Source organism: Suricata suricatta, chromosome 7 (assembly GCF_006229205.1).
Source record: "Suricata suricatta isolate VVHF042 chromosome 7, meerkat_22Aug2017_6uvM2_HiC, whole genome shotgun sequence".
Lineage (NCBI taxonomy): Eukaryota > Metazoa > Chordata > Mammalia > Carnivora > Herpestidae > Suricata > Suricata suricatta.
This window is the reverse complement of record NC_043706.1, coordinates 116,208,574-116,229,224: the sequence shown is the minus strand read 5'-3', so window position 1 is coordinate 116,229,224 and position 20,651 is coordinate 116,208,574. Positions and strand designations below refer to the sequence as shown.

The 20,651-nt window shown below is 39.8% G+C and overlaps 1 long non-coding RNA gene across 1 annotated transcript in view; it reads right to left on the bottom strand.

The window, feature by feature from the left end:
• Positions 1 to 14,693: 14,693 nt before the first annotated feature.
• The window catches only part of LOC115296670, a 16,217-nt gene continuing 10,259 nt past the window's right edge, over positions 14,694 to 20,651 (bottom strand). The window contains exons 3-4 of the long non-coding RNA XR_003910993.1: positions 16,469 to 16,539; positions 14,694 to 15,053 (exon numbers count right to left, since the gene is read on the bottom strand). This is a non-coding gene — a long non-coding RNA (uncharacterized LOC115296670). The remainder of the gene's footprint in view (positions 15,054 to 16,468; positions 16,540 to 20,651) is intronic.

Genomic DNA, 20,651 nt, shown 5'->3' with positions numbered 1-20,651 from the left:
AAAACTTTCGTAGAGAAAAAACTCAATGTATTTTTCAGCAGTTGCGATGGTGTCTGTTTTGCTTTTTCAAACAGGACATTGTTGGTGCTACTTCTGAGCAACACATAACTTGACTGTAAATGTCCAAGGACTTAGTCACCGGCCCACCCTTTCTCAGGGCACTACAGGAGGATAAGGGGCGTGTCCGCCGGGTTTGCTGCTGAGTCACTGCGGTCCTGACATTCTGCGAACACTAGGAATGGGTGATCAGGAAGATGACACATCCCATCATGCTTGTGGTTTTCAGAAACTAGTAAACACTGAAATCTTGTTTTAGCTACAAACAAAAGCAAATATTGTTACATTTCTTTCTTTTTTGAAGGTGTGTCTGTGTGGACGTGGATGTGCTCTGCTGTAAGAACACACCCACCTGGTAATTCAAATCGATATGGCGAGACTTGGGAGAGGCGTCCGCTTAAGGAATACGTAGGAATAAGTAGCAGTTACAGATAAGGTTCATTACCAAGGAAACCTAAAGGTGAAATAGGTGAAAATCTACCCACCGATGGCTTTGTATGACCGTGAGCTGGCTCACCTCAATTCAAGGATGCCCTTTGGCTTTATCAGGCCTTAGTTTTTGGCTCAACAGATACAGGATTTTTAATAACTCATGTAATTTTATATGATGTTGGAATGAGAATTGCGGGCATACAAATTATCTCTATAAAAATTATTCAGAATTCTTCTGCAGAGAAAATTTGTCTATTTTTATTTATTTATTTAGATCAGTATGATCTAAATGTTATTTATTTCATGCTTTGAGTTACAATCCCAAACTGTCTAATTTCTTGCTCAAATGGTTCCTGCTTTGGTCATTGGGAGATTTTTCCACTGGCTTCTGTGTCACTCGGACGATTTCTGTCATTGTGGTTTCTTTTGTTTTCGTTTTGTTTTTGTTTTTTGCTTTTTGTTTTTTTTGTTGTTGTTGTTGTTACTATTGGTTTTCTTGGAGCTTTTCCTTATTTTCTGCCAGTACAAGGGGCCACAGGCTTCCCTGTTATCTCCTACTGGCATCCTACATCAGCCATATCTCCAAAGAGCCCTTGTTGCTATTATGGGAGGATAGTTTTAGAAACCAAGAAGTATCTTCTTACTACAGGAGTACCGTTGTCCTTAGGTCCTCTCAGTGGGCAAAACAAAGAAACATAGGTGTGTGTAAAACCAGTGTATCTGCACATATCTATAAATATTTCAGTGCATATTTTTTGTATCTGTATTAACCTAACCATGAATTCCTACTGATGTCTCCAATCCAATAGCTCATGAATAATTCTAGCCTCTCCCCTTTGCTTGTGTGTAACCTTCTGCTCCAAAACTGAGGAACTTTACTCTGAACGTCTGTCACCCATTTATTTATTGTTCAATTCCAGTATCCACAGCTAGTGGTTCTAAAATTAACCCACTCCTGTGGGTACATCTTCACCAATAGAGTGTGGTGCTTATACACAGTTCATTTTCTTTTTGGTCGTATAGTCTCTATTCATTTCCAAAGTTACTTAGATCGGCAGCCTTCTCTCCACCATCCATACTGCGGTAAGATTATTTCCTATGTCTGTAATATAGTTAGAGTATTTTAGCATAGCCTGCATTTCATCCTGGGAACCCCCCAATATCCTAAATGAATTTTTAATTTTGCTTATATTAAAAAAAGGAAATGATGTAAGCAGCTCTTTCTCTCTGTTAGTATGCCAGCTTCATTCCAAGGCAAGCCTACATTCTTGTCCATAAACCCTCCCCAAATCATTGGAGACTGTAACAATTCCTCTTTGACTTGAGAGGAAGGCTTTTTTTGTTTTTTGTTTTTGCTATATCTTCCCTGAGCGGATGCTTAGTCTCATAAGGAAGAAATGAATTGACTTTCAAAACCTTATGGATATATGTCATGGTAGAGTCACCATCCTTGTTCTGGCTTTAGAATTGGTTTTCCTTCTCTGGCTTTGTTCACATGCCAGCCTGGCTTTGCTCTTGGTCCATGGCACTGTGGTACTTTGTCACTACATTGATTTTTGCCCTATCTTTCATTTTATCTCATGATAATACTGCTTGACACCAAGAACACTGAATATGAGCCTCATTTGCTTCCTTAAAATAATGCTTATGTTAAGCACCAATGCTAAGTTCTCTCATTTTCTGACTACCCAGGGCAGAAAAAAAAATTATGGTTATTCTAGCTTTCTCAATATAAGGCTTAAATGGAACGAATCTAGTTTACTAGGATAGGCATTTTGGACATTTGTGCCCTCATCTGTATGTTCTCTCTAAAAGTGCTTTTTTACTTTCTGACCATTTGCATCCACGAAGGTTCACGTTTCCTGCTGTAAAGTTCTCCTCCCTGAAAGAGCTGAAGCATAAACCTGCTGCCCCTCATTATGGATGAGGTGTGCACAGTGACCTCCTTCCAAAGAAAGGAGTGTAACAGACACTACCTCAGCCATTGACAGCACGTACCCTGATGTGATAGGATCGGAATGCCAATTTACCTCTGAGATCTTCCTCCCCAAACCCATAACCCCGTCTTATCATTAGAACGACATCCAGGAAACCCTCATTGAAGGACATGTTACAAAACACCTAACTGAACTGTTTGCAAAGCTGTCAAGGTCACGAAGAACAAGGGAAGTCTGAGAAGCTGAGGAGACAAGGTAACTGAATGCAGTGTGGTATCCCGCGTGGGATCCTGGAACAGAAAAAGGACATTAGTAAAGGCTAAAGTATCTGAATACAGTATGGACTTTAGTTCATAATAAGGTATTAATACTGGTTCATTAGTGGTAACAGATATACCATACTGATATTATCAGCAGGGGAGACTGGGTGGGGGCTCACGGAACCTACCTTTTTAACTTTTCCATGAATTTAAAAGTATTCTAAAATATTTATTATTTATGTTTTATTTTTAAAAACAAATAAAATGGAAAAAATAGATCTGATGCCTTAAGGAAAAAAGAAAGACTTGCAAAGCTAAGAAAAAGCGACTTGGGAGATTCTTCTTCCTTTGGGTTATAAAACATATTTTTTCCTATTAACCTTAGGGGGTTTTTCACTGTTTTTTTTCCCCTTCTCGTTTTCTTTTTTTTATTTGAAAGTAGGGCACTGCCTATGAATCTAGCAAGTAGGAATGACCCAGAGGAACTCATCTCTGAAGATGCATTTAGATTGGGTTTCTTGCATTAAGAATGAATTGATGATGACCCAAAAACCTTATTTCAAATACTAATCAGCATCTATTAAACAGAAGGGTGTTATATTCTGGAATACTGTCTGGGTATAAGTTCATGTCTACTTTTCTTGGGCATTATTGCTTTGGAACATATTAGACTATGTTTTTTTGAGGAGAAAACTGGATTTTTCACAACCCTGTTGTTGTGCTCAAAACCTACATAATAGGGATTATTTTCTTTATTATGGTGACATATATATAACATAAAAATTAAAAAAATTTTAATGTTTTATTTATTTTTGAGAGAGTGAAAGTGAAGCATGAGCCGGGGAAGGTCAGAGAGAGAGGGAGACACAGAATCCAAAGCTCAGGCTCTGAGCTAGCTGTCATCACCACAGAGCCTGACACGGGGCTCAAACCCACGAACCGTGAGATCATGACCCGAGCCGAGGACAGAGGCTTAACTGACTGAGCCACCCAGTTCAGGTGCCTTTATGTAAGGCACCCCTTAACATAAAGATTTTTAGGTGTACCATTTATTGACATTGACTATATTTACAATGTTATGAACACATCACCCCTACTTCCAACTTTTTCATCAAAACAGAAGCTCTGTGTCCATTAAACAATAAGATCCCATTCCCCACTCACTGGCCCCTGGCAACCTCTAGTATTTTCTGTCTCTATGAATTTTTCCATCCTAGGCATTTTGTCTAAGTGAATCATACAATATTTGTTCTTTTTCATCTAGTTGCTTTCACTTAGCGTAGTTTTCAAGGTATAGCCATGCTGCAGCATGTACCTGAACTCGGTGTTTTTTGTAGCTGAATATACTATTCTATTGCATATACAAACCACGGTGTATTTATATGTTCATTTGCTGATGAAATTAAGGCTATTCCCAACTACTACACAATAGCTTTTTTAAGTGTAACTCTTTTAAACAAGAAAAAAAAAGTTAGTTTAATTACTGGGATTCACAACGTGGTTTAATTGTAGTTAGCATTGGTGCCTATCATTTGATGCCAAATAATAAGTAAATAAGCTAGAAACAAGCCACTGAATTTTGTGTCACCAAGATCTTCAGAGGTAGCTCTTGAGGACCAGGCCAAAGCCAGAGCTGAGCATTCTTCAGGAAAGGCTTGTTTTCGTTGTTTGGGTACATTTGATTCTGATTTTGCACAACTATTTTTTTAGAAAATTTTAATGTTTATTCATTGTTTGAGAGAGACAGAGTGTGAGCAGGGGAGGGACAGAGACAGAGGGAGACACAGAATCTGAAGTAGGCTCCAGGCTCTGAGCTGTCAGCACAGAACCTGACATGGGGCTCGAACTCATGAACCAAACTGTGAGATCATAACCTGAGTGGAAGTCGGATGCTTAACCGGCTGAGCCACCCAGGTGCCCCTGATTTTGCACAACTCTTAAATGTTACACCCCTATCTTGTTTCCTTTTCTTTCTCCCTTTCATCATAGCTATATTATTTTCCATAAACTCAGGTTTTACATTTCATTGATATATATAGATTATTAATTAGGATACCAAGTACCACCACAGTTTATAAATGAAATTCTGCGAACTGACCTAATTAACCAGGTCGTACATATGAGAACATGAGCCTGAGTGGCTGTGGTTGGTAGAATTTACCTGAGACGTGTGCATGCCCCCAATGCAGCTGCTCTTTACCCTGAAGCAGATTCTTCAGATGCTCTCCCTTATTTAGCAACATTATTATTCACCTAATGACTCAAGAAAGATCCCAAGGAATGACTCTTGGCTCCTTCCTCTTTCTCACTTCCTACCATAAATCCTACATTTTGCCTTGTGCCACTTTTTCTCAACTCTCCCTCTACTCTCTATTCCTTTATCCTTGCTTGTGCCGCGTAATGGAAGCCCTCATCTCTCCTTACAAGAGGGACCCTTGCCTTGGGTGCTGTGCTATAGAGGGACAGGCATAGCACAAACACAAAAGCTTGTTGGGGGTCACGTGGTGACTCTGTCATCCAGGCTGTAGTGCTCGGCATGCTGGGACACCCATTCTCATGACTAACGTGGGTCAAGCCCCAGGGAAGGGCTTTTCCAAATCTTTTCTACCCATCTCTTCCCTCAGGTCCCCCAGACAAAAAGTGACTGTCTGAAGGCTGTGAAAGGTGGGAATTGTGTCTTTGTCCACGTAAGAGAAAAATGCTGCTTTCTTAGTGTGGCTAAGAAATTTAAGTGAGCAAGTGTTTAGGTGAAAGGAAAGATAAATTAATAAGCTTGCTGTTATAGGTTGAATTGTTCCCTGCACAATTCGTATGTGGAAGCCTTAACCTCCACCACCTCAGAATGTGACTGTATTTGTAGATAAAGTCTTTAAAGAGGTTATTAAGTTAAAATGAGGTTATTTAGATGGGCCCTAATCCAATACAACTGGTATCTTTATTTATTTATTTATTTTTAGTTTATTTATTTTGAGAGAAAGAGAGAGCACATGTGTGATTGCAAGAGAGGGGGGGAGAGAGAGAGAGAGAGAGAGAGAGAGAGGGAGAGAATTTCAAGCAGGCTCTGCACTGTCAATGCAGAGATCATGACCTGAGCTTAAACCAAGAGTTGAACCAGGTGAGCCACCCAGGAACCCCGAGTTGGTATCTTTTAAGGAGAGGAAATCTGGACACAGACATTTGGGCACCCAGGTCCTTAAAAAGGCATATCCATCAAGAGCAGAGGATAGAACATAATTTATTTTATGGTTTACTAATGAGATTTACAACCTTTATAGATAGATAAATAGAAATACACACTTGATACGCGGGTCTTTGTATCTTGCTCAGATCCACAAATATTGAAAGTAGGCTTGATGGTTCTGGAAAGACTCATGATTTAGAGCAATATTTATCACAGATGCCTATTTAAGACTGGGGAACACTTTACACTATTAAACAACTCATATTACTCTTAAGTTTGTGTGTGCATATATGTGTGTATGCACCCATCTAGACACAACATGTGTGATACATGATGTCAATTTTAATATTAACAATGAGGTGAATATGAAAATTGTAAATACTTTTGTTTTTATAAAGACTTAATAGCAGCATTTCATTAAATTTGTTAAAAACTCAACAAAACTTTAGTCTTGTTTAGATAACCTTGGCCTGGCCTGGTTAAGTGACTTTCCTCCAGACACCTGTAATTTTCTGTGTACACCTTTAACCTGCACTCATTACGTGGCTTTATCAACATCTTCTTATGTATCTCACCCCTCTAGCACATTGTGAACCTTTTGAGGGCAAAGACAGGTTTCACTTATTTTTATATTTTATATTCCTAGCACCCATCACAATGGATAAATGAATGAAAGATTCAAGAATGAAACAGATATAATGCTTTCTCTTTTGGAGCACAGTGTAGACACGGAGGATCTTATCAGTGAATAGATGGTTAAAATGTGTTGCTTTAAATTATACTAGAGTTATATGCAAATTCTGAGCAGAAAACTGAACTGAGAGCAGGCTTGTGTGTGGACAACCGGTGTCATTCCATGGGGTCCTGCACTGCTGTCCAATGTTTAGTTCTGAATTTGGATAGGGAATAGGCATGGACGAGGCTGGACAGGATCTAGAAGCTTCCTCATTTCAATTTATAATCCAAAGAAGATTTTATAACTCAGTCTGCATAGAAACTGATTTTTTTTTATTCCAGATAAACGTATCTACCTACTGTTGACATCAAATCCTTATGAGATGAAAAAACATCCCCTATATGTTTTTCTAATGTCACTATTAACTAACTAGTTAAAAGTGAAATTAACAATTATTTGAAAGAGTGAAGATGAGTTGTTTAATAAATTTTAATAAATTAAGTAAATTTAATGAAGTCTATTTTCTGTATTTTTATTTATAGGCTTTCTTTTTATTTTGTTTAAGTTTATTTATTTTGAGAGAGAGAGAGAGAGAGAGAGTGAGAGAGAGAGAGAGAGAGAGAGAGAGAGAGAGAGAAAGAGAGTGAGAGTGCCCATGCACTCATGAGCAGGGGAGACCCAAAAAGACAGAAATAGAATCCCAAGCAGGCTCTGTGCTGTCAGCACTAAGCCTAATGCAAGGCTCAAACTCACCAACTGTGAGTTATGACCTGAGCCAAAATCAAGAGTCAGATGCTCAGGTGACTGAGCCCCCCACGTGCCCTTGTTTTTTTGACTTTTAATTAATTAAAACCAGTCAGTGTGCATACACAAAAATGTAAATGTCCAGGAGTATTTGCCATTGTTTTCCCAGTGCAAGCTACATATTATATGTTATCACCACTCTCAAATTATTAATTTTGGCCTTGATCTCTGAAGTATAATATAGATGTTTCCCCTTCTTTAGTGCAAAATGAACATGATATTCTTTCACACAGGAACAAAGAGTGTTGGCATTTGAAATCAAGTAAGTTTGGTTTTTATCAAAGAACTAAGGTTTTACACTATCTATAGACAAAGACAATCTTGTTTCCAGTGTAAATGCCTGACTCCTGGATTCTGGGTCAGAGCTACAGTGTTAATGGTTAGGATTTCCTTCCATGAAGTTTTCACACATCCTAAGAATGCTCTGAATAATTCATTCAACATTTCCCTAACAATAAATATAGTGTGGCATAAGATTCCTTATTAGTGCTCATAATGCACTAATCTTTGTAACATTTTACCCCTAAGATTACTTACATACCTTTCAGGGCTTATCAAGTCTTCCTTTCACGTTTTTAGGTATCATCAGGAGAAAAAGAAGTGGCAAAATCACGCTCCAAAATATTATGCATGGGCTTCCATAACCAAAGTTGACAATTAAATTCAGCTAGTTGTTTTGTTTATACTATATTATTTAAAAGGTTTTCTTTTTGAATGCCTGACTTTTGAAGAAATTCATTCAATCAACAAATATTTATTGAGGCATTACTATACACAAGGATTTTTCTAGGCTCTGGGGATACATCAGTGAATAAGATATAATGGGCCCTGTCCCAAAGGAGTTGATAAACTAATGCAGAAACTAAAACTAATTAGTACATAATAATATCTCAGAATAATCAGAATAATCACAGATGATGCTCTGAAAAGACACAAATTCTATGAAGGAATGAGAATAGAAAGTGGTGATACAAAAAGAGGGGTCAGATGTGCCCAGTTAGTGTTTCATGGCCATGACTCTTCCACTGTATCACAACCCCACGAATGCCAGCCTACCCCAGCTTTCTCTGCCACTGTAGCCATTTGGTGACTATCATAACGCTTAAACTATTGCTGTTCTCTTCTCTCTTACTCACATTATTTGCTCCATCTGTTCTCTCTCAGCCGTCTCTAAGACCACATAAATGATAGGCAAAGGCGAAAAGTGCAGAAGTACTTGGGTGATGCTGATCTGTTGGTTCAACTTTTGTTGGCTTTAAACCCTTGAGGCAAATGTCATTTGGCGGGAGAAAGAGAAAACACGAAGTTAGGGAACTTAGCTTTGAACCTCTTTTTTTCTCCTTACTAGCTCTCATTTAACCTGAAGTGTTGTTTTCTTGTCTCCAAATACGGGGAAAACCATCTCTGTGACATGATGTTTGTGAGATGCTAACTGAAAAGTAACATGTGCATCGTCCCGCCAAGAGGAGAGCACCTGCTCGGTGTTCACCCAACATCAGAGCCGAGGTCTGGTACAGCCGTTCCAGTAATGTTGCCAAAAATACAGGACCCAGCTCATTTTTACACACACACACACACACACACACACACACACACACGGCAAAATTCCCATTAAGAGAGACATTCAAGTTCTAGAGATGACACAACGATAATTTTTGAATGAAGCAACAATTCAAGCATAAAATATAATTATTTACATATGTGGAGTCTGTCATATTCCACTGACAAAAACGTATATGAAAAGCCAGTCATGCATAAGAAAAAAAGTATTTGACTCACTTAAATCTGGGAGTCATCCTTGATTTCTTTCTCTTACTTACCTCTCACATTATGAATCACCACACTTCATTGATTCTGCCTTCTTAGGTCTCTTTTCTATTTCTGCAGCAGGTTCTTAGCTTTTACCTGCAGTATCATCTCCCTGGGCTACTAAAGAGCCTCTTCCCTGATAAACTTTTTCCCTTTCTTTCTTTCTTTCTTTCTTTCTTTCTTTCTTTCTTTCTTTCTTCTTGCTTTCTTGCTTTCTTGCTTTCTTGTTTTCTTTCTTCCTTCCTTCCTTCCTTTCTTTTTCTTTCTTTCTTCCTTTCTTTTTTTCTTTCTTTCTTTCTTTCTTTCTTTCTTTCTTTCTTTCTTTCTTTCTTTCTTTCTTTCCTTCTTTCTTTCTTTCTTTTTTCTTTCTTTCTTTCTTTCTTTCTCTTCCTTCCTTCCTTCCTTCTTTACTTTCTTTTTTCCTCCCCTCATTCTTTCCTTCCTTCCTCCCTCCCTTTCTTTCTTTTTCACTTTTCTTCCCTCCCTTTCTCTCTTCCTGCTTTCTTCATTTTTCCCTTCCTCCTTCCTTCCATCTTTTCTTTCTCCCCCTCTTTATTCTTTCTTTCTTTTTTCTTTCTTTCTTTTATTCCTCCTTTCTTTCCTTCTTTCTTTTCTTCATTTCCACACCTCCTTCCTCTTGTCAACACCAAAGGGAAAGAATATTCTAACACTGTCCCAACATGGAGCCTTCTAAAATGAAAACTTAATCTAAACACATTACTCTTTTGCCCAAATCTGTACAAAGCCTTTTGCTGGCCTTCGGTGTAAACTCCACTCTTGAGCAGGCATCGTTTCTCCTGCTGCTCCTCCCCACCCCTAGCTGTGATGCAGTTAGGATGAACGAACAACTGGCCACATGTTCTCACACTTCTGAGCTTTTGTGCCTGTGGTTCGCTTTGCCCCTTCCCCAGCCCCACTTCATTCAGCTGACTCTAGAGTGATGTCCTTTTAAACTCCCTCCCTCACCTTCCCCCGATCCTAGCCCCACGTGGGCTAAATGCAGGACTGGCTACATAATTTTGGACCCACAGCAAAATGAGAATATGTAGCTCCTGGCTTAAAAATTGTCAGGAAATTTGTGACAGTGACAGCAGGCCTTGAACGAAGCACTGTGGCCTTCTAAGGGCAGGGCGTGGGTAAGAGCACTGGTCATACACTACAAAGCTGGCTCCAATTAAATTCTCTCCTCAGAGTATCTATATAACCCTCAGTATCATTTAAAGCAACACATTTTTTAAAAATTTTCATTTTGAGGTGGGGGAGGGGCAGAGAGAGAAAGAGAACCAGTCCCAAGCAGGCTCCTTGCTGAGAGCAGAACCTGACACGAGGCTTGATCCCACCACAACCCTGGGATCATGACCTCAGCTGAAGTCAAGAGTCAGACACTTAACCAACTGAGCCACCCAGGTGCCCCTAAAGCAATACACTGTAACTTTCTATTCACCTATCTGCCTCCTCTCTAGAGGTCCATTAAGAGAAGGAGTCATAACTGCTTCATTCTTGAATCATTCATTCATTCATTCATTCACTAAACATTTTTTAAGGCATAAACATTTATGCATGTATAAAATAGAAAACATTATTTTATACATGCATACAGCCTGGGGCTAAACACTTTACATATACAGAAGCAGGAGCTGGTCCTGGTGGCCCGGGCTCCTGTCCCCAGTCCCCATCTAGCCTTAACTGACCATCCCTCCTCCCTGTTCACTATGTTTACTTGCAGCACCCCCCCCCCCCCAGCCTGGGCCTATCCCCTAACATCATCCCACACTGAGTACTATTCACATCCCAAATCCCCTATCCAGTTTTCATAATCAAACATCCAGGAACATCATGGCAAACTGAACCTCTGAAAAACTAATGCATTTTAGACCCCAGGATGTCAAGTACTGGAAGGTCCATTTTCCAGCCTCCTTTGTCTTCTTTTAGGCTGGAAGTGGAAAACAGGGTCATGTGGAGAGATGGGGGATGATCAGAACAGGGACCTAACATCTCTCTATCTTACTCAATTTCCCTTTGGTGGTAAGAGTGAAAATAATTCTAAGAGTTTCACAAGGCCTAAATTCAGACTCAGAAAAGGGGGATTTCCTCTGTTCCCCTAGAAATGACTCTCTAGTTAGAAGACACACCTGGTAGCTCTAGAAAGGGAAGCAGATAGATCCTGGGAAAATAATGGCGCCTATAACACCTTCTGGGGACACCAATAGAAGGTTCTAGCTCCTTCTTTCCCTACGAAATCACTCTTTATTCTCCAAAGCCCCAGGCTTGAGTCCCTGGCAGGCCAGGAGAGCCACCAAGAATGATGAGTTTGAGCAGAAAGTGAGTCTGTTGCCTTGGATAGAGAAGGATTGGAGCCTGGAAGAGGAATCCCGAATTTTCCTTTTACGACTGCAGTGTGGGAGGCGTTCTAACATCCAAAACCTTCATTCTCATCTTAAATAAGCAATAGGGTTCCATTGTGCCCTTATTAAAATTTGTCTTCCATAAAGTGCAAATGTGTAAGGGTACTTTGGGACTAATAATAACATTACCGAATATCTCTTCTATTTCATGTCCTAGGCTAAGAATTTCACATTTATCTTGCGTAGTCCTTATAATAATTCAACCAAGTACCAGCATTTCTACGACTTCTGTTTCATAGATGAAGAAACTGATGCTCAGGGGCACCTGGGTGGCTCAGTCAGTTAAGTGTCTGACTCCTGATCTCAACTCAGGTCATGATTTCATAGTTCATGAGTTAGAGCCCTGCATCGGGCTCTGTGCTGAGAGCCCAGAGCCTGCTTGGGATTCATTCTCTCTCTCTCTCTCTCTCTCTCTCTCTCTCTCTCTCTCTCTCTCTCTCTCTGCCTCCAGCCCCCCCCCCCACGCAATGAACCTGAAAAGAAAAAGAAACTGATGCTCAGAGTAGTTGCATGATTAGGAAGATACGGGCCTCAGGTTCAAATCCAGCTGGGCTGTCTTCAAAGATCAACCTCAAACCCCCAGTGCTTTCCACGTCAGATAATGTTAATTCTGTGCTTCATGAGTCTTCACTAGCTGCACCTCTTCAATCATTTATCTCTTAGTGTATTTTTTCGACACTATGCAATTTTTACTAAATATTCCAATTCTTTTTATACCTATCTTACTTTTGTTCTTAGACTTTGAGTTCACTGATGTCCTGCCCCAGATTTGATTCCTCTTAGAATCTGAAAAGCTCAGAATTGTGCCTTACACATATCAGACCTTAAGTCACCTTTTTGAATGGAAGGATTTGAGTAAATATAAAAGTAGATTCCAAGTTCTAAATGGTCTATTTAGGAAGAACTTTGTAGAATGTCATCATTTTGTGAGTTGGGAACTATTTGTATCCATATTCAATAAGCGGTATCTCGCAAACTACTCATAACAGATCAACTTTCCCCAAACCCATCAGTATCTGGAGCAATATCTAAAACATTTTTCTTTCTTAGAAACTCTTTCATATATTAAGTTATACCAAGAAATATTCTTACTATATTAACTATAACTGGAAAGTTCTTTAAACTTTCATTTGACAGATTCTTCAAACACATAAACAACTGATAACCTGTAACAATTGTCAAATTCTTTTTCCTAATTCTGCTTTGCTCAATAAAGTTTAATAAAAACAGTCATTCCTTCCCACAGAGATTGTCTTCTATTCTCTTTTCTTTCCCTTAGGGAATATTAAACCTCAAATATCCTTTCTGTTCGCAGAATGGATTTTGTTCACACACTTTGTACACTTGCATTTGTATTTTGTAGTCAGAAGAGAAAAAGAGCAGGAGTGTGCAGCCCAACCCCATTTCTTCCCCACCCCCACACCTTTCAGCATTACTGTTATTTTTTCTTCCCCAGAAATGGCCATAAACTTGTCTAATCACTTCTTCTTAGGTCTTTCTTTTCTGGATTCTCCGAGTATTAAACACGACAGCTCTATAAGAAAAATACCAACTTTACTTCCACCTGAGTTTCCTAGGTTGGTGCAGAAAATGGGACAAACACTTCACCAATTGACTCACATCACAAGTCACTCACTGATGCATGACTGTCACCATAATCTAATGCACAGACTATGGAACATTTTGTCCATCTGGTCAGAGAGGTGACTAATATGGGTTGTTGAAATGCTGTTGGTTTTTTTGTTTTGCTTTGTTTTTTCACAAAACAAACTCTCATCTTTTTTCACGTTGCAATAGAACATGAGGCCTAGGTTGCTAAGAACTTCTGCCATTTCAATGGAGAGTTTTTCCATTCAGTAAAAAAATTAGGACATGATGAAGAAGTGTTTAGAAATAGCTATTTGTGCTTCTGTTTTGTTTTATAGTACTTGGAAGTTGTATTGCCCCAAGATTTATCCATATTGAATTCTAAGACTAATTAAGAAGGATGAGCTCAAAATCGTAGGTAAAAATCTGAGTTTTCTCTAACCAGTAACACAATAAAGAGATTGGAGGTAGAGATGGAAAAAGAGAAGAAATACATTTTCCCTGTTGCAAAGCAACCCTCTGGTTTTATTAAAGTTACAAAAGAAATTTACTAGGTTTTCTATGTTAAAAATGGCCTTAGATTTTTTTAAATCATTATGAAATTGGACAAGCACTATTATAACCATTTTTTTAAGTGAAAACCTAAATCACACATCAGTTGAGCAGATCAGCTGCTTTGATTTTCTCTGAAATAAATACTTGGGTCTCTTTTGGATTGTTATTATATTGGAAAAAATATATATCTGCATTATATTATTGTTTTTCTTCTTTCTATTTAATTAAAAGAAGATAACTTAAAAGTATATACAAAGGTCTGAATCATCATTATAAATATACCTTTTGAACTAATTTGAAGGGATACATGCACCCCAATATTTATAGCAATGTTATCCACAGATAGAAAGAGCCCAAATGTCCATCAATTGATGAATGGATGAAGATGTGGGGTGTGTGTGTGTGTGTGTGTGTGTGTGTGTGTGTGTGTGATGGAATATTACTTAGCCATAAAAATGAATGAAACCTTGCCATTTGCAATGACATGGATAGAGCTAAAGAGTATTATGCTAAGCAAAATAAGTCAGTCAAAGAAAGACAAATACCATATGATTACACTCATATGTGGAATTTAAGAAACAAAACAAATAATCTTAGGGGTGTAAAGAGAGAGGCAAACCAGAGCAGACTTTTAATTATAGAGGACAAACTGATGGTTACCTAACGAGAGGGGTGGGTGATGAGTTAAATCAGTGATGGGGATTAAGGAGGGCACTTGTTATGATGAGCACTGGGTGTTATAAGAAAGTGTTGAATCACTAAATTGTACACTTCAAACTAATATTACACTGTATGATAACTAACTAGAGTTTAAATTTAAAAGAATACACTTTGAGCACCTCCCTACCCCATTAGCCAAGTGCCATACTAGCTGCACTGGGAGATACCGTAATCCCTGATTTTCAGGACTTGACGGTTTAGTGTCAGAGGCAGAACAGATGCATGAAAAATATAAACGGAGAAGAAAGAATGGATGCTGTGCGTCCCCCATGACACATTCACTTTTTAATGAGAGAAGCCCCAGGCAATGTGAAAGTTGGCTTCCCTACATCATTCTCAGGTCCTTATTTGCTGCCTCTGGGAAGGATTAAAGAAGACATCATTGTGATATCTATGCAACCATCACGGTGGAGAGCAGACCCTGATCCAAGAACATCAAAAAGGCAATTTCTCTTATTGATGATTGAATCTTTTCCTCTTAACACTTCTGCAAGGTTCTTTCTGCAAAGGATGAGAAATCCGGGCCTAAGGTTGGCTGAAGGAAGTAGGAAGCATCATGGTCTTGGTGGAGAGAGTGGGAAGAAGTGAGGTGAAGTCCGGAGTTCTACACCAAGGAGAGTCCTGAACAACCTAAACGTAAAGGAGAGCCATCAGTCTCTGAGAAGATAAGAGACAGTGTATATTTCAGAGCCTGGAGACGTATCTATAGGAGGCGTGGAGCGAAACCATTCATTAGCCCTACATCAATTCCACTACATTGTCTTAAATGAATTGTTACAGACTGATCTAGCCAGCATCACCATCTACACCATTGTCGCTATTGAAAAATATATTTTAAATTTCAAACAACCTACAGACAACATACATTTGAAAAACGACTTGTTCATAAAACAAGGTTCTTCTGCAGTATATGGGATCATGAACTTCTGGATTCTAGTTGCTTTTTTTTTCTTAAGGCAACAATATAATCTCTGAAGTACTGAGAAGAACAAACAAAACAAAATTGCCATATTTATGGAGAGATCAGGAGGTCAGTCAGAAATCTTGCCCTAAAGCCTGTGTTATTTAGCTTAGTTTCCATCTCTCATCTTCAAATGGTGAGATTAGCGTGGTGCAGTCATCCATTCTGAGAGCGCTTCGTCCAATATGTATTGATTGAGCCTATGTGCCAGGCTATATGCTAAGTTTGTGCCCATTATTTAATTTAGCCTCTCAATCCTGTTAGGCAGGTATTGCCATGTCCTTTTTCAAATGAGGAAATTGAAGCTCAGAAGGTTAGCTGATTTACTAGGGGCACACAGCTTTCAAGAAAGCAGAACTAGGGATGGAGCTCAGAGCTGTCTGAGCTCAGCCAGGGCATTCAATCACTTCCCCGTATAACTCCAGATCAGCCCACCTTCAACCCATTTTTATTTATGGTCCCAAGATTTTAAAAACAAGTGCCTTTTAGGGGTGTCTGGGTCGCTCAGTCCTTTAAGCATCCAATTCTTAACTTGGCTCAGGTCGTGATCTCACGGTTCATGAATTAGAGCCCTGCTCTGGGCAATGCAGAGCCTGCTTGATATTCTCTCTCTTCTCTTTGCCCACACCTCCCTCTCTCCCAAAATAAACAAATAAAGGCTTCAAATAAAGTTTACTCAACCATTCATTTCAACCTTAATCCATCATGACCATACATTAATTCCTCTAAACAAATAAAATAAAATAAAAACAAGTCCCTTTTCATTGAATGGCTGGCTCAGGTAACAGGTGCATTTAAGCCATACTATATATCCAAGCCCCACCCTTTCCAGTCAAATATTGTTCATGTACTCAAACATAACAATATTTTCTGCATGTTTTTCAAGTGTATCATTTTACATGTCCAGCATCTCACAATGCCACTCAGCAGTAAATAAATACTAACATTCATTAGCTACGGGCTGGTTAGCTGAGGTGGAAAGAGGCTGAATGGCAAGTTCTTGAATGTAGTGGAGGTGGGAGGTATCCAAGCACACCCAGGGAAGGTTGATGGACTCATGATTACACAGGAAGAAATCACTCACCTTCAGTGATAGCCAGGATGTGGAGACGTTGGGGTGCGTACTTGGCTGACAAACTCCATTCCTTCTTCCTCCTTTTATCACCGAATCATAAACATATAAATTATCACATTTATGAGCCCTTGGCTTTGTTGTAACTGATTCACAATCTCTTCCTGGGATTCTTTGGTAACACATATCAGAATCATGAACAATGTGCTTTCCAGGTCAGAGCAACACCCGTATCCAATGAGTCCCAGCCAAGGAATTCCATCCAGTCCGACTCAGGACCACGCAGTGATGCAATCAAGGCCTAGACCTTGTAGAAGGGATAAATGGGTGAAGAGGGTAGACTAACCACTGTGCCCTTCCCTAGGTCCCTTTTCTGAGGCACAGGCCCAAGGGAGCCCTTCTGGCTAGCCAGCACCAAGGCCCCAGGCTGTGAGAAGCCTTACCTATACAGGCTTTTGCTGTATCACAACAACCTGTCAGTACAAAGCAGAAAGAAGCAACCAAATTCTGTTGAACCACAGATGTGTAAATGAAAGTGTCCCCAGATGCCTTGCTCTGTAACAGTTTTCACATGCATTTTAAAGAAATTCAGTGTCCTTGTATAACATTCCCCAGATGGTTCCAAATTGATGTTTGACTACAGAATCAATTTATACATGCACACATGTGTATGTATAAATATAATATATATAAACATACATATGTGTATATGCTATTTACCACTTGCCAGATGTTTTCCCCAGTGATGTAAACATGTAACTCAGTTAAACCACATAACCACACACTAGGGCATATAGGTGGTGCCCTTATCCCCATTCTACACATGAGACAACTGAAGGGGAGGTGATGTCAAGGGCTGCTGGGAAATAGGAAATTGGGCTCTGAGTCTGACTCACTCTTAACCATCACACTCTACTAATGGCAGCTATTGTGAAAAAGACCAACTGACAAAATCTATGTCTCAAAGGTCTGACCTTCTGATTTCAAATTAGATTGCGTCTTTGGCTAGTCCAGCTGATAGTCCATGAGTAACCTCCTAGGAGGTGGAGAATGGCAGGTCAATGACTCCAGGAAGGCATCCTTGATCAAATTATCTTCACTCTACATACAGGGCTGATGTTCAGAATTTCACCATTATACCCGCCAGTTCTGTGTGGTAATTCTCCCTCTTCCTCCTTCGCCCCCACAAGAATATGAAAGAACAAGTGTTTTCAAACCGATACCCAAACAAGAGTTCAAGAGTGACCACACAAAAAAAGCAAACATATACTTTGAACTATTTACACTGGTAATTAACTTCATCTGGTGAATACCCAGGGGGAAATTGACACTCCGGTGGCAATAAGCATTTCCTTTATTTCTAACTCTCTATTTGTGGATATTTCTCATTTTTCCTCTCTCTAATGAAGATTCCACAACCATCTGGAATCCCTACCCACCCCCACCCGGCCATCCCTCTTGTCCCTTCTCTTTCCCATCCTCCAGAGGCCACGTGGCCATGAGATTCATGGGCCTCACCGAGGACCTAATTTTGCTTCAGTCATCTGTGCTTTCAAAGATCCCCTGATATAGAAACTTTTGCGTGTGTACAGAATCTAACAGAGAGAACAAGAAGGAAAGAGAAATGAGAGAGAAGCTTTCACAATCCCTTTTATATTACCTCATAGTACCAGATAATACTCTTAGAAGGGTTCAGATCTCAGCTTCAGCCCTTACCAGTTCTGTGCCCTTCATCTACCTCAGCCTCTGTGTCCACATTTTCAAAATGAACACAATAATTTCCAGCTCATCAAATTGCATTCAATGAGATGATACGTATGAGTGATTAATCCTTGGTATTTCTTGAATGCCAATGCTTCAGGAAGACAAGACACTGCTCACAGGAGAGGCTTTGCACACAGAGGAAGCATGAAGCCGAGGCTGGGTCTTCTCTGCAGAGGACAAGAGAAGTCAGCATTCCCAGTCAGATACAGAAGAGAGGTAGGGAGTCATACTGACAGTCCCACGCTTCCCACAGTCTGCCTACTCTGTGTTGAGGACCACTGGCTTTGAGGATGTCACGTGTAAGCAAGCATCTGGTGAGGAAGCTACTTTTCCCTTTGAACTGGGGAACATAAAATTGGGTCAGATGCCCACATTTCACAAACAAGGAGACTCCATCCAGACCACCCCTTTTTCCAGCCCAGTTAATGGCTGGGTGAAGACCAGCATTGAGGTCCCTAATGCACCACAGCCCCAGGACCTCTGCACTCCACATCACAGAGTAAGGGGCCTGTGAAAGCAGGCTGGAGGATAAGAAATGGGGTCACAGCAAGCTATATCCATCTGCTTTCTCTATACAGCAGCAACCTACCCAGGTGCCTTGCAACATGAAGCTAAAGGTTATGCAGGCAGCAGAATAGAAAACACAAACCTTAGAAAGAAACGAGAGACCAGGTGACAGCAGGTGCAGGAAAATTCAAAGCGCTGCAGAGCCCCTGAACACACAATGATCAAGTAGGTGTCTGTTTTATCTCTGCTGTGGAACATTGCGGTAAATTATTAATAAAATGGTTTGTGCACATGGTGATGAAAAAGAGACCTATTTTTGCCTAATAAACTCAAGCAAATGGGAGACAAAGGCCTTTGGCTTTTCAGTCTGAATTAAAAAAAAAATTAAAAGCGAATGTGTAGGTGACATCTGTGTACTTCAAAGTAAAAAGGGGAAAGAACAAAATTTGGATCTGAGGAAAGTTAGCTCAGAATTCTGGTGTTCTTGATGTATTAGCCCTATGCAACTAGTCCATTCAACTTCAATGCTGGGAGGTAAGTTTTACATCTGAAGACTAGAGATAGTTTATTTAATTAGTCTCCTTATTTTTGGAATACTGGGTTTCTATTCCAAGATTTCCTGACCTGGGCACATATCAACAGACCATAGTAGATTTATTTTATTTCATGTTTTTTTCTTTAAATGTTGTACATTTCACATGACTTTTATTTTTGTTTTAAATGTGTTTTATTTTACATGTGGATTTACTTAGTCCATTATTTTTTAATGGCCACCAGTGAGACAGTATATTTCAGATCCTGGGTTTTTAAGAGAAACTAGAAGGATCTGAAAGGCTTGGGCCCAGACTCTTAAACCATCAGTGAATCAGCTGCCATCCAGAGAAGGTGCCCCTGCATATGGCCAGGCGCTGTGACGCTCGCCCTGGGCTCCTGCATGCCCGTGGGTCTGGCTTCTCCCCCCGACCACCCCACCTCTCTTCACATGTTCTTTCCCTACCCTGCCTCTGAAGATATTTAAATCTGCTGAAAATTTTTCCTCTTCCTTCCAGAAGGAGCTCTTAGTTACATTATTTTTCTCAACCCTTTTCTACTTGCTGACCTTAAGTGATGGAACATAGGTGATAGGCAGACACAAGGCACATGTGCTTTCTGCTTGCTTTTGAAATCCTACAACAATTGCATTGGCTTTTTAAAAGACACTCATATCATGGTTAGCAGTTAAATGTTCACGATGGCAAGAGAAATGTCATCTTGAGAGGTCTCCCTTCTTCGATTCCATATCGCTTCATTTCTGTGCCTGTCTCAGAAGAGGAAAATAAGAGATATACAGCATCTTCCATCTAGAAGTTTTAACATAATTAGCATATGCCATCTAAATTGTCTTGAGGTGTAATTGATGCCATAAATTTCATGAGTATTATTATTTATGCTGAAAAATGTGAAGGCTGCCTGTGAGCCAGGCCCCCAAGAGCATTTGGTAAACAATTGACAGATGATGTTAAGAAGAAGTCACACAATGATTGACTGGCAAAGATGAAAGTAACACACACTAAAAGGAGGCAGAAAATTTTAATCCCTCCCTGGTCTTTTTGATGTGTCTAATAGACTCCAAGTAATGCATAAGCCCTTCTTCCATGTCTGTGCTGGGGAATACTTGGGATTAGAGCATGTGCCATGCATGGAAAATGGATTCTCTTCCAACCGTCTGTCCCCTCCACAAGCACCATTAGCCTGCCATAGCATCTCAGAAGCTTGCAATGTGAAACTCCTCTGTGAGCTGCTAAAGAGTTGCAAGGTGAATAGGACCCGGAAATATGAAAGGCTTCTTAGTTCTCCAGGGAGGTATCCCTTCCTCTCCTCTGACCTTTTCATCAAATGGAGACAAATCCACTGGGGTTTTGAACCTCAGCTCTGAAGCCTACTA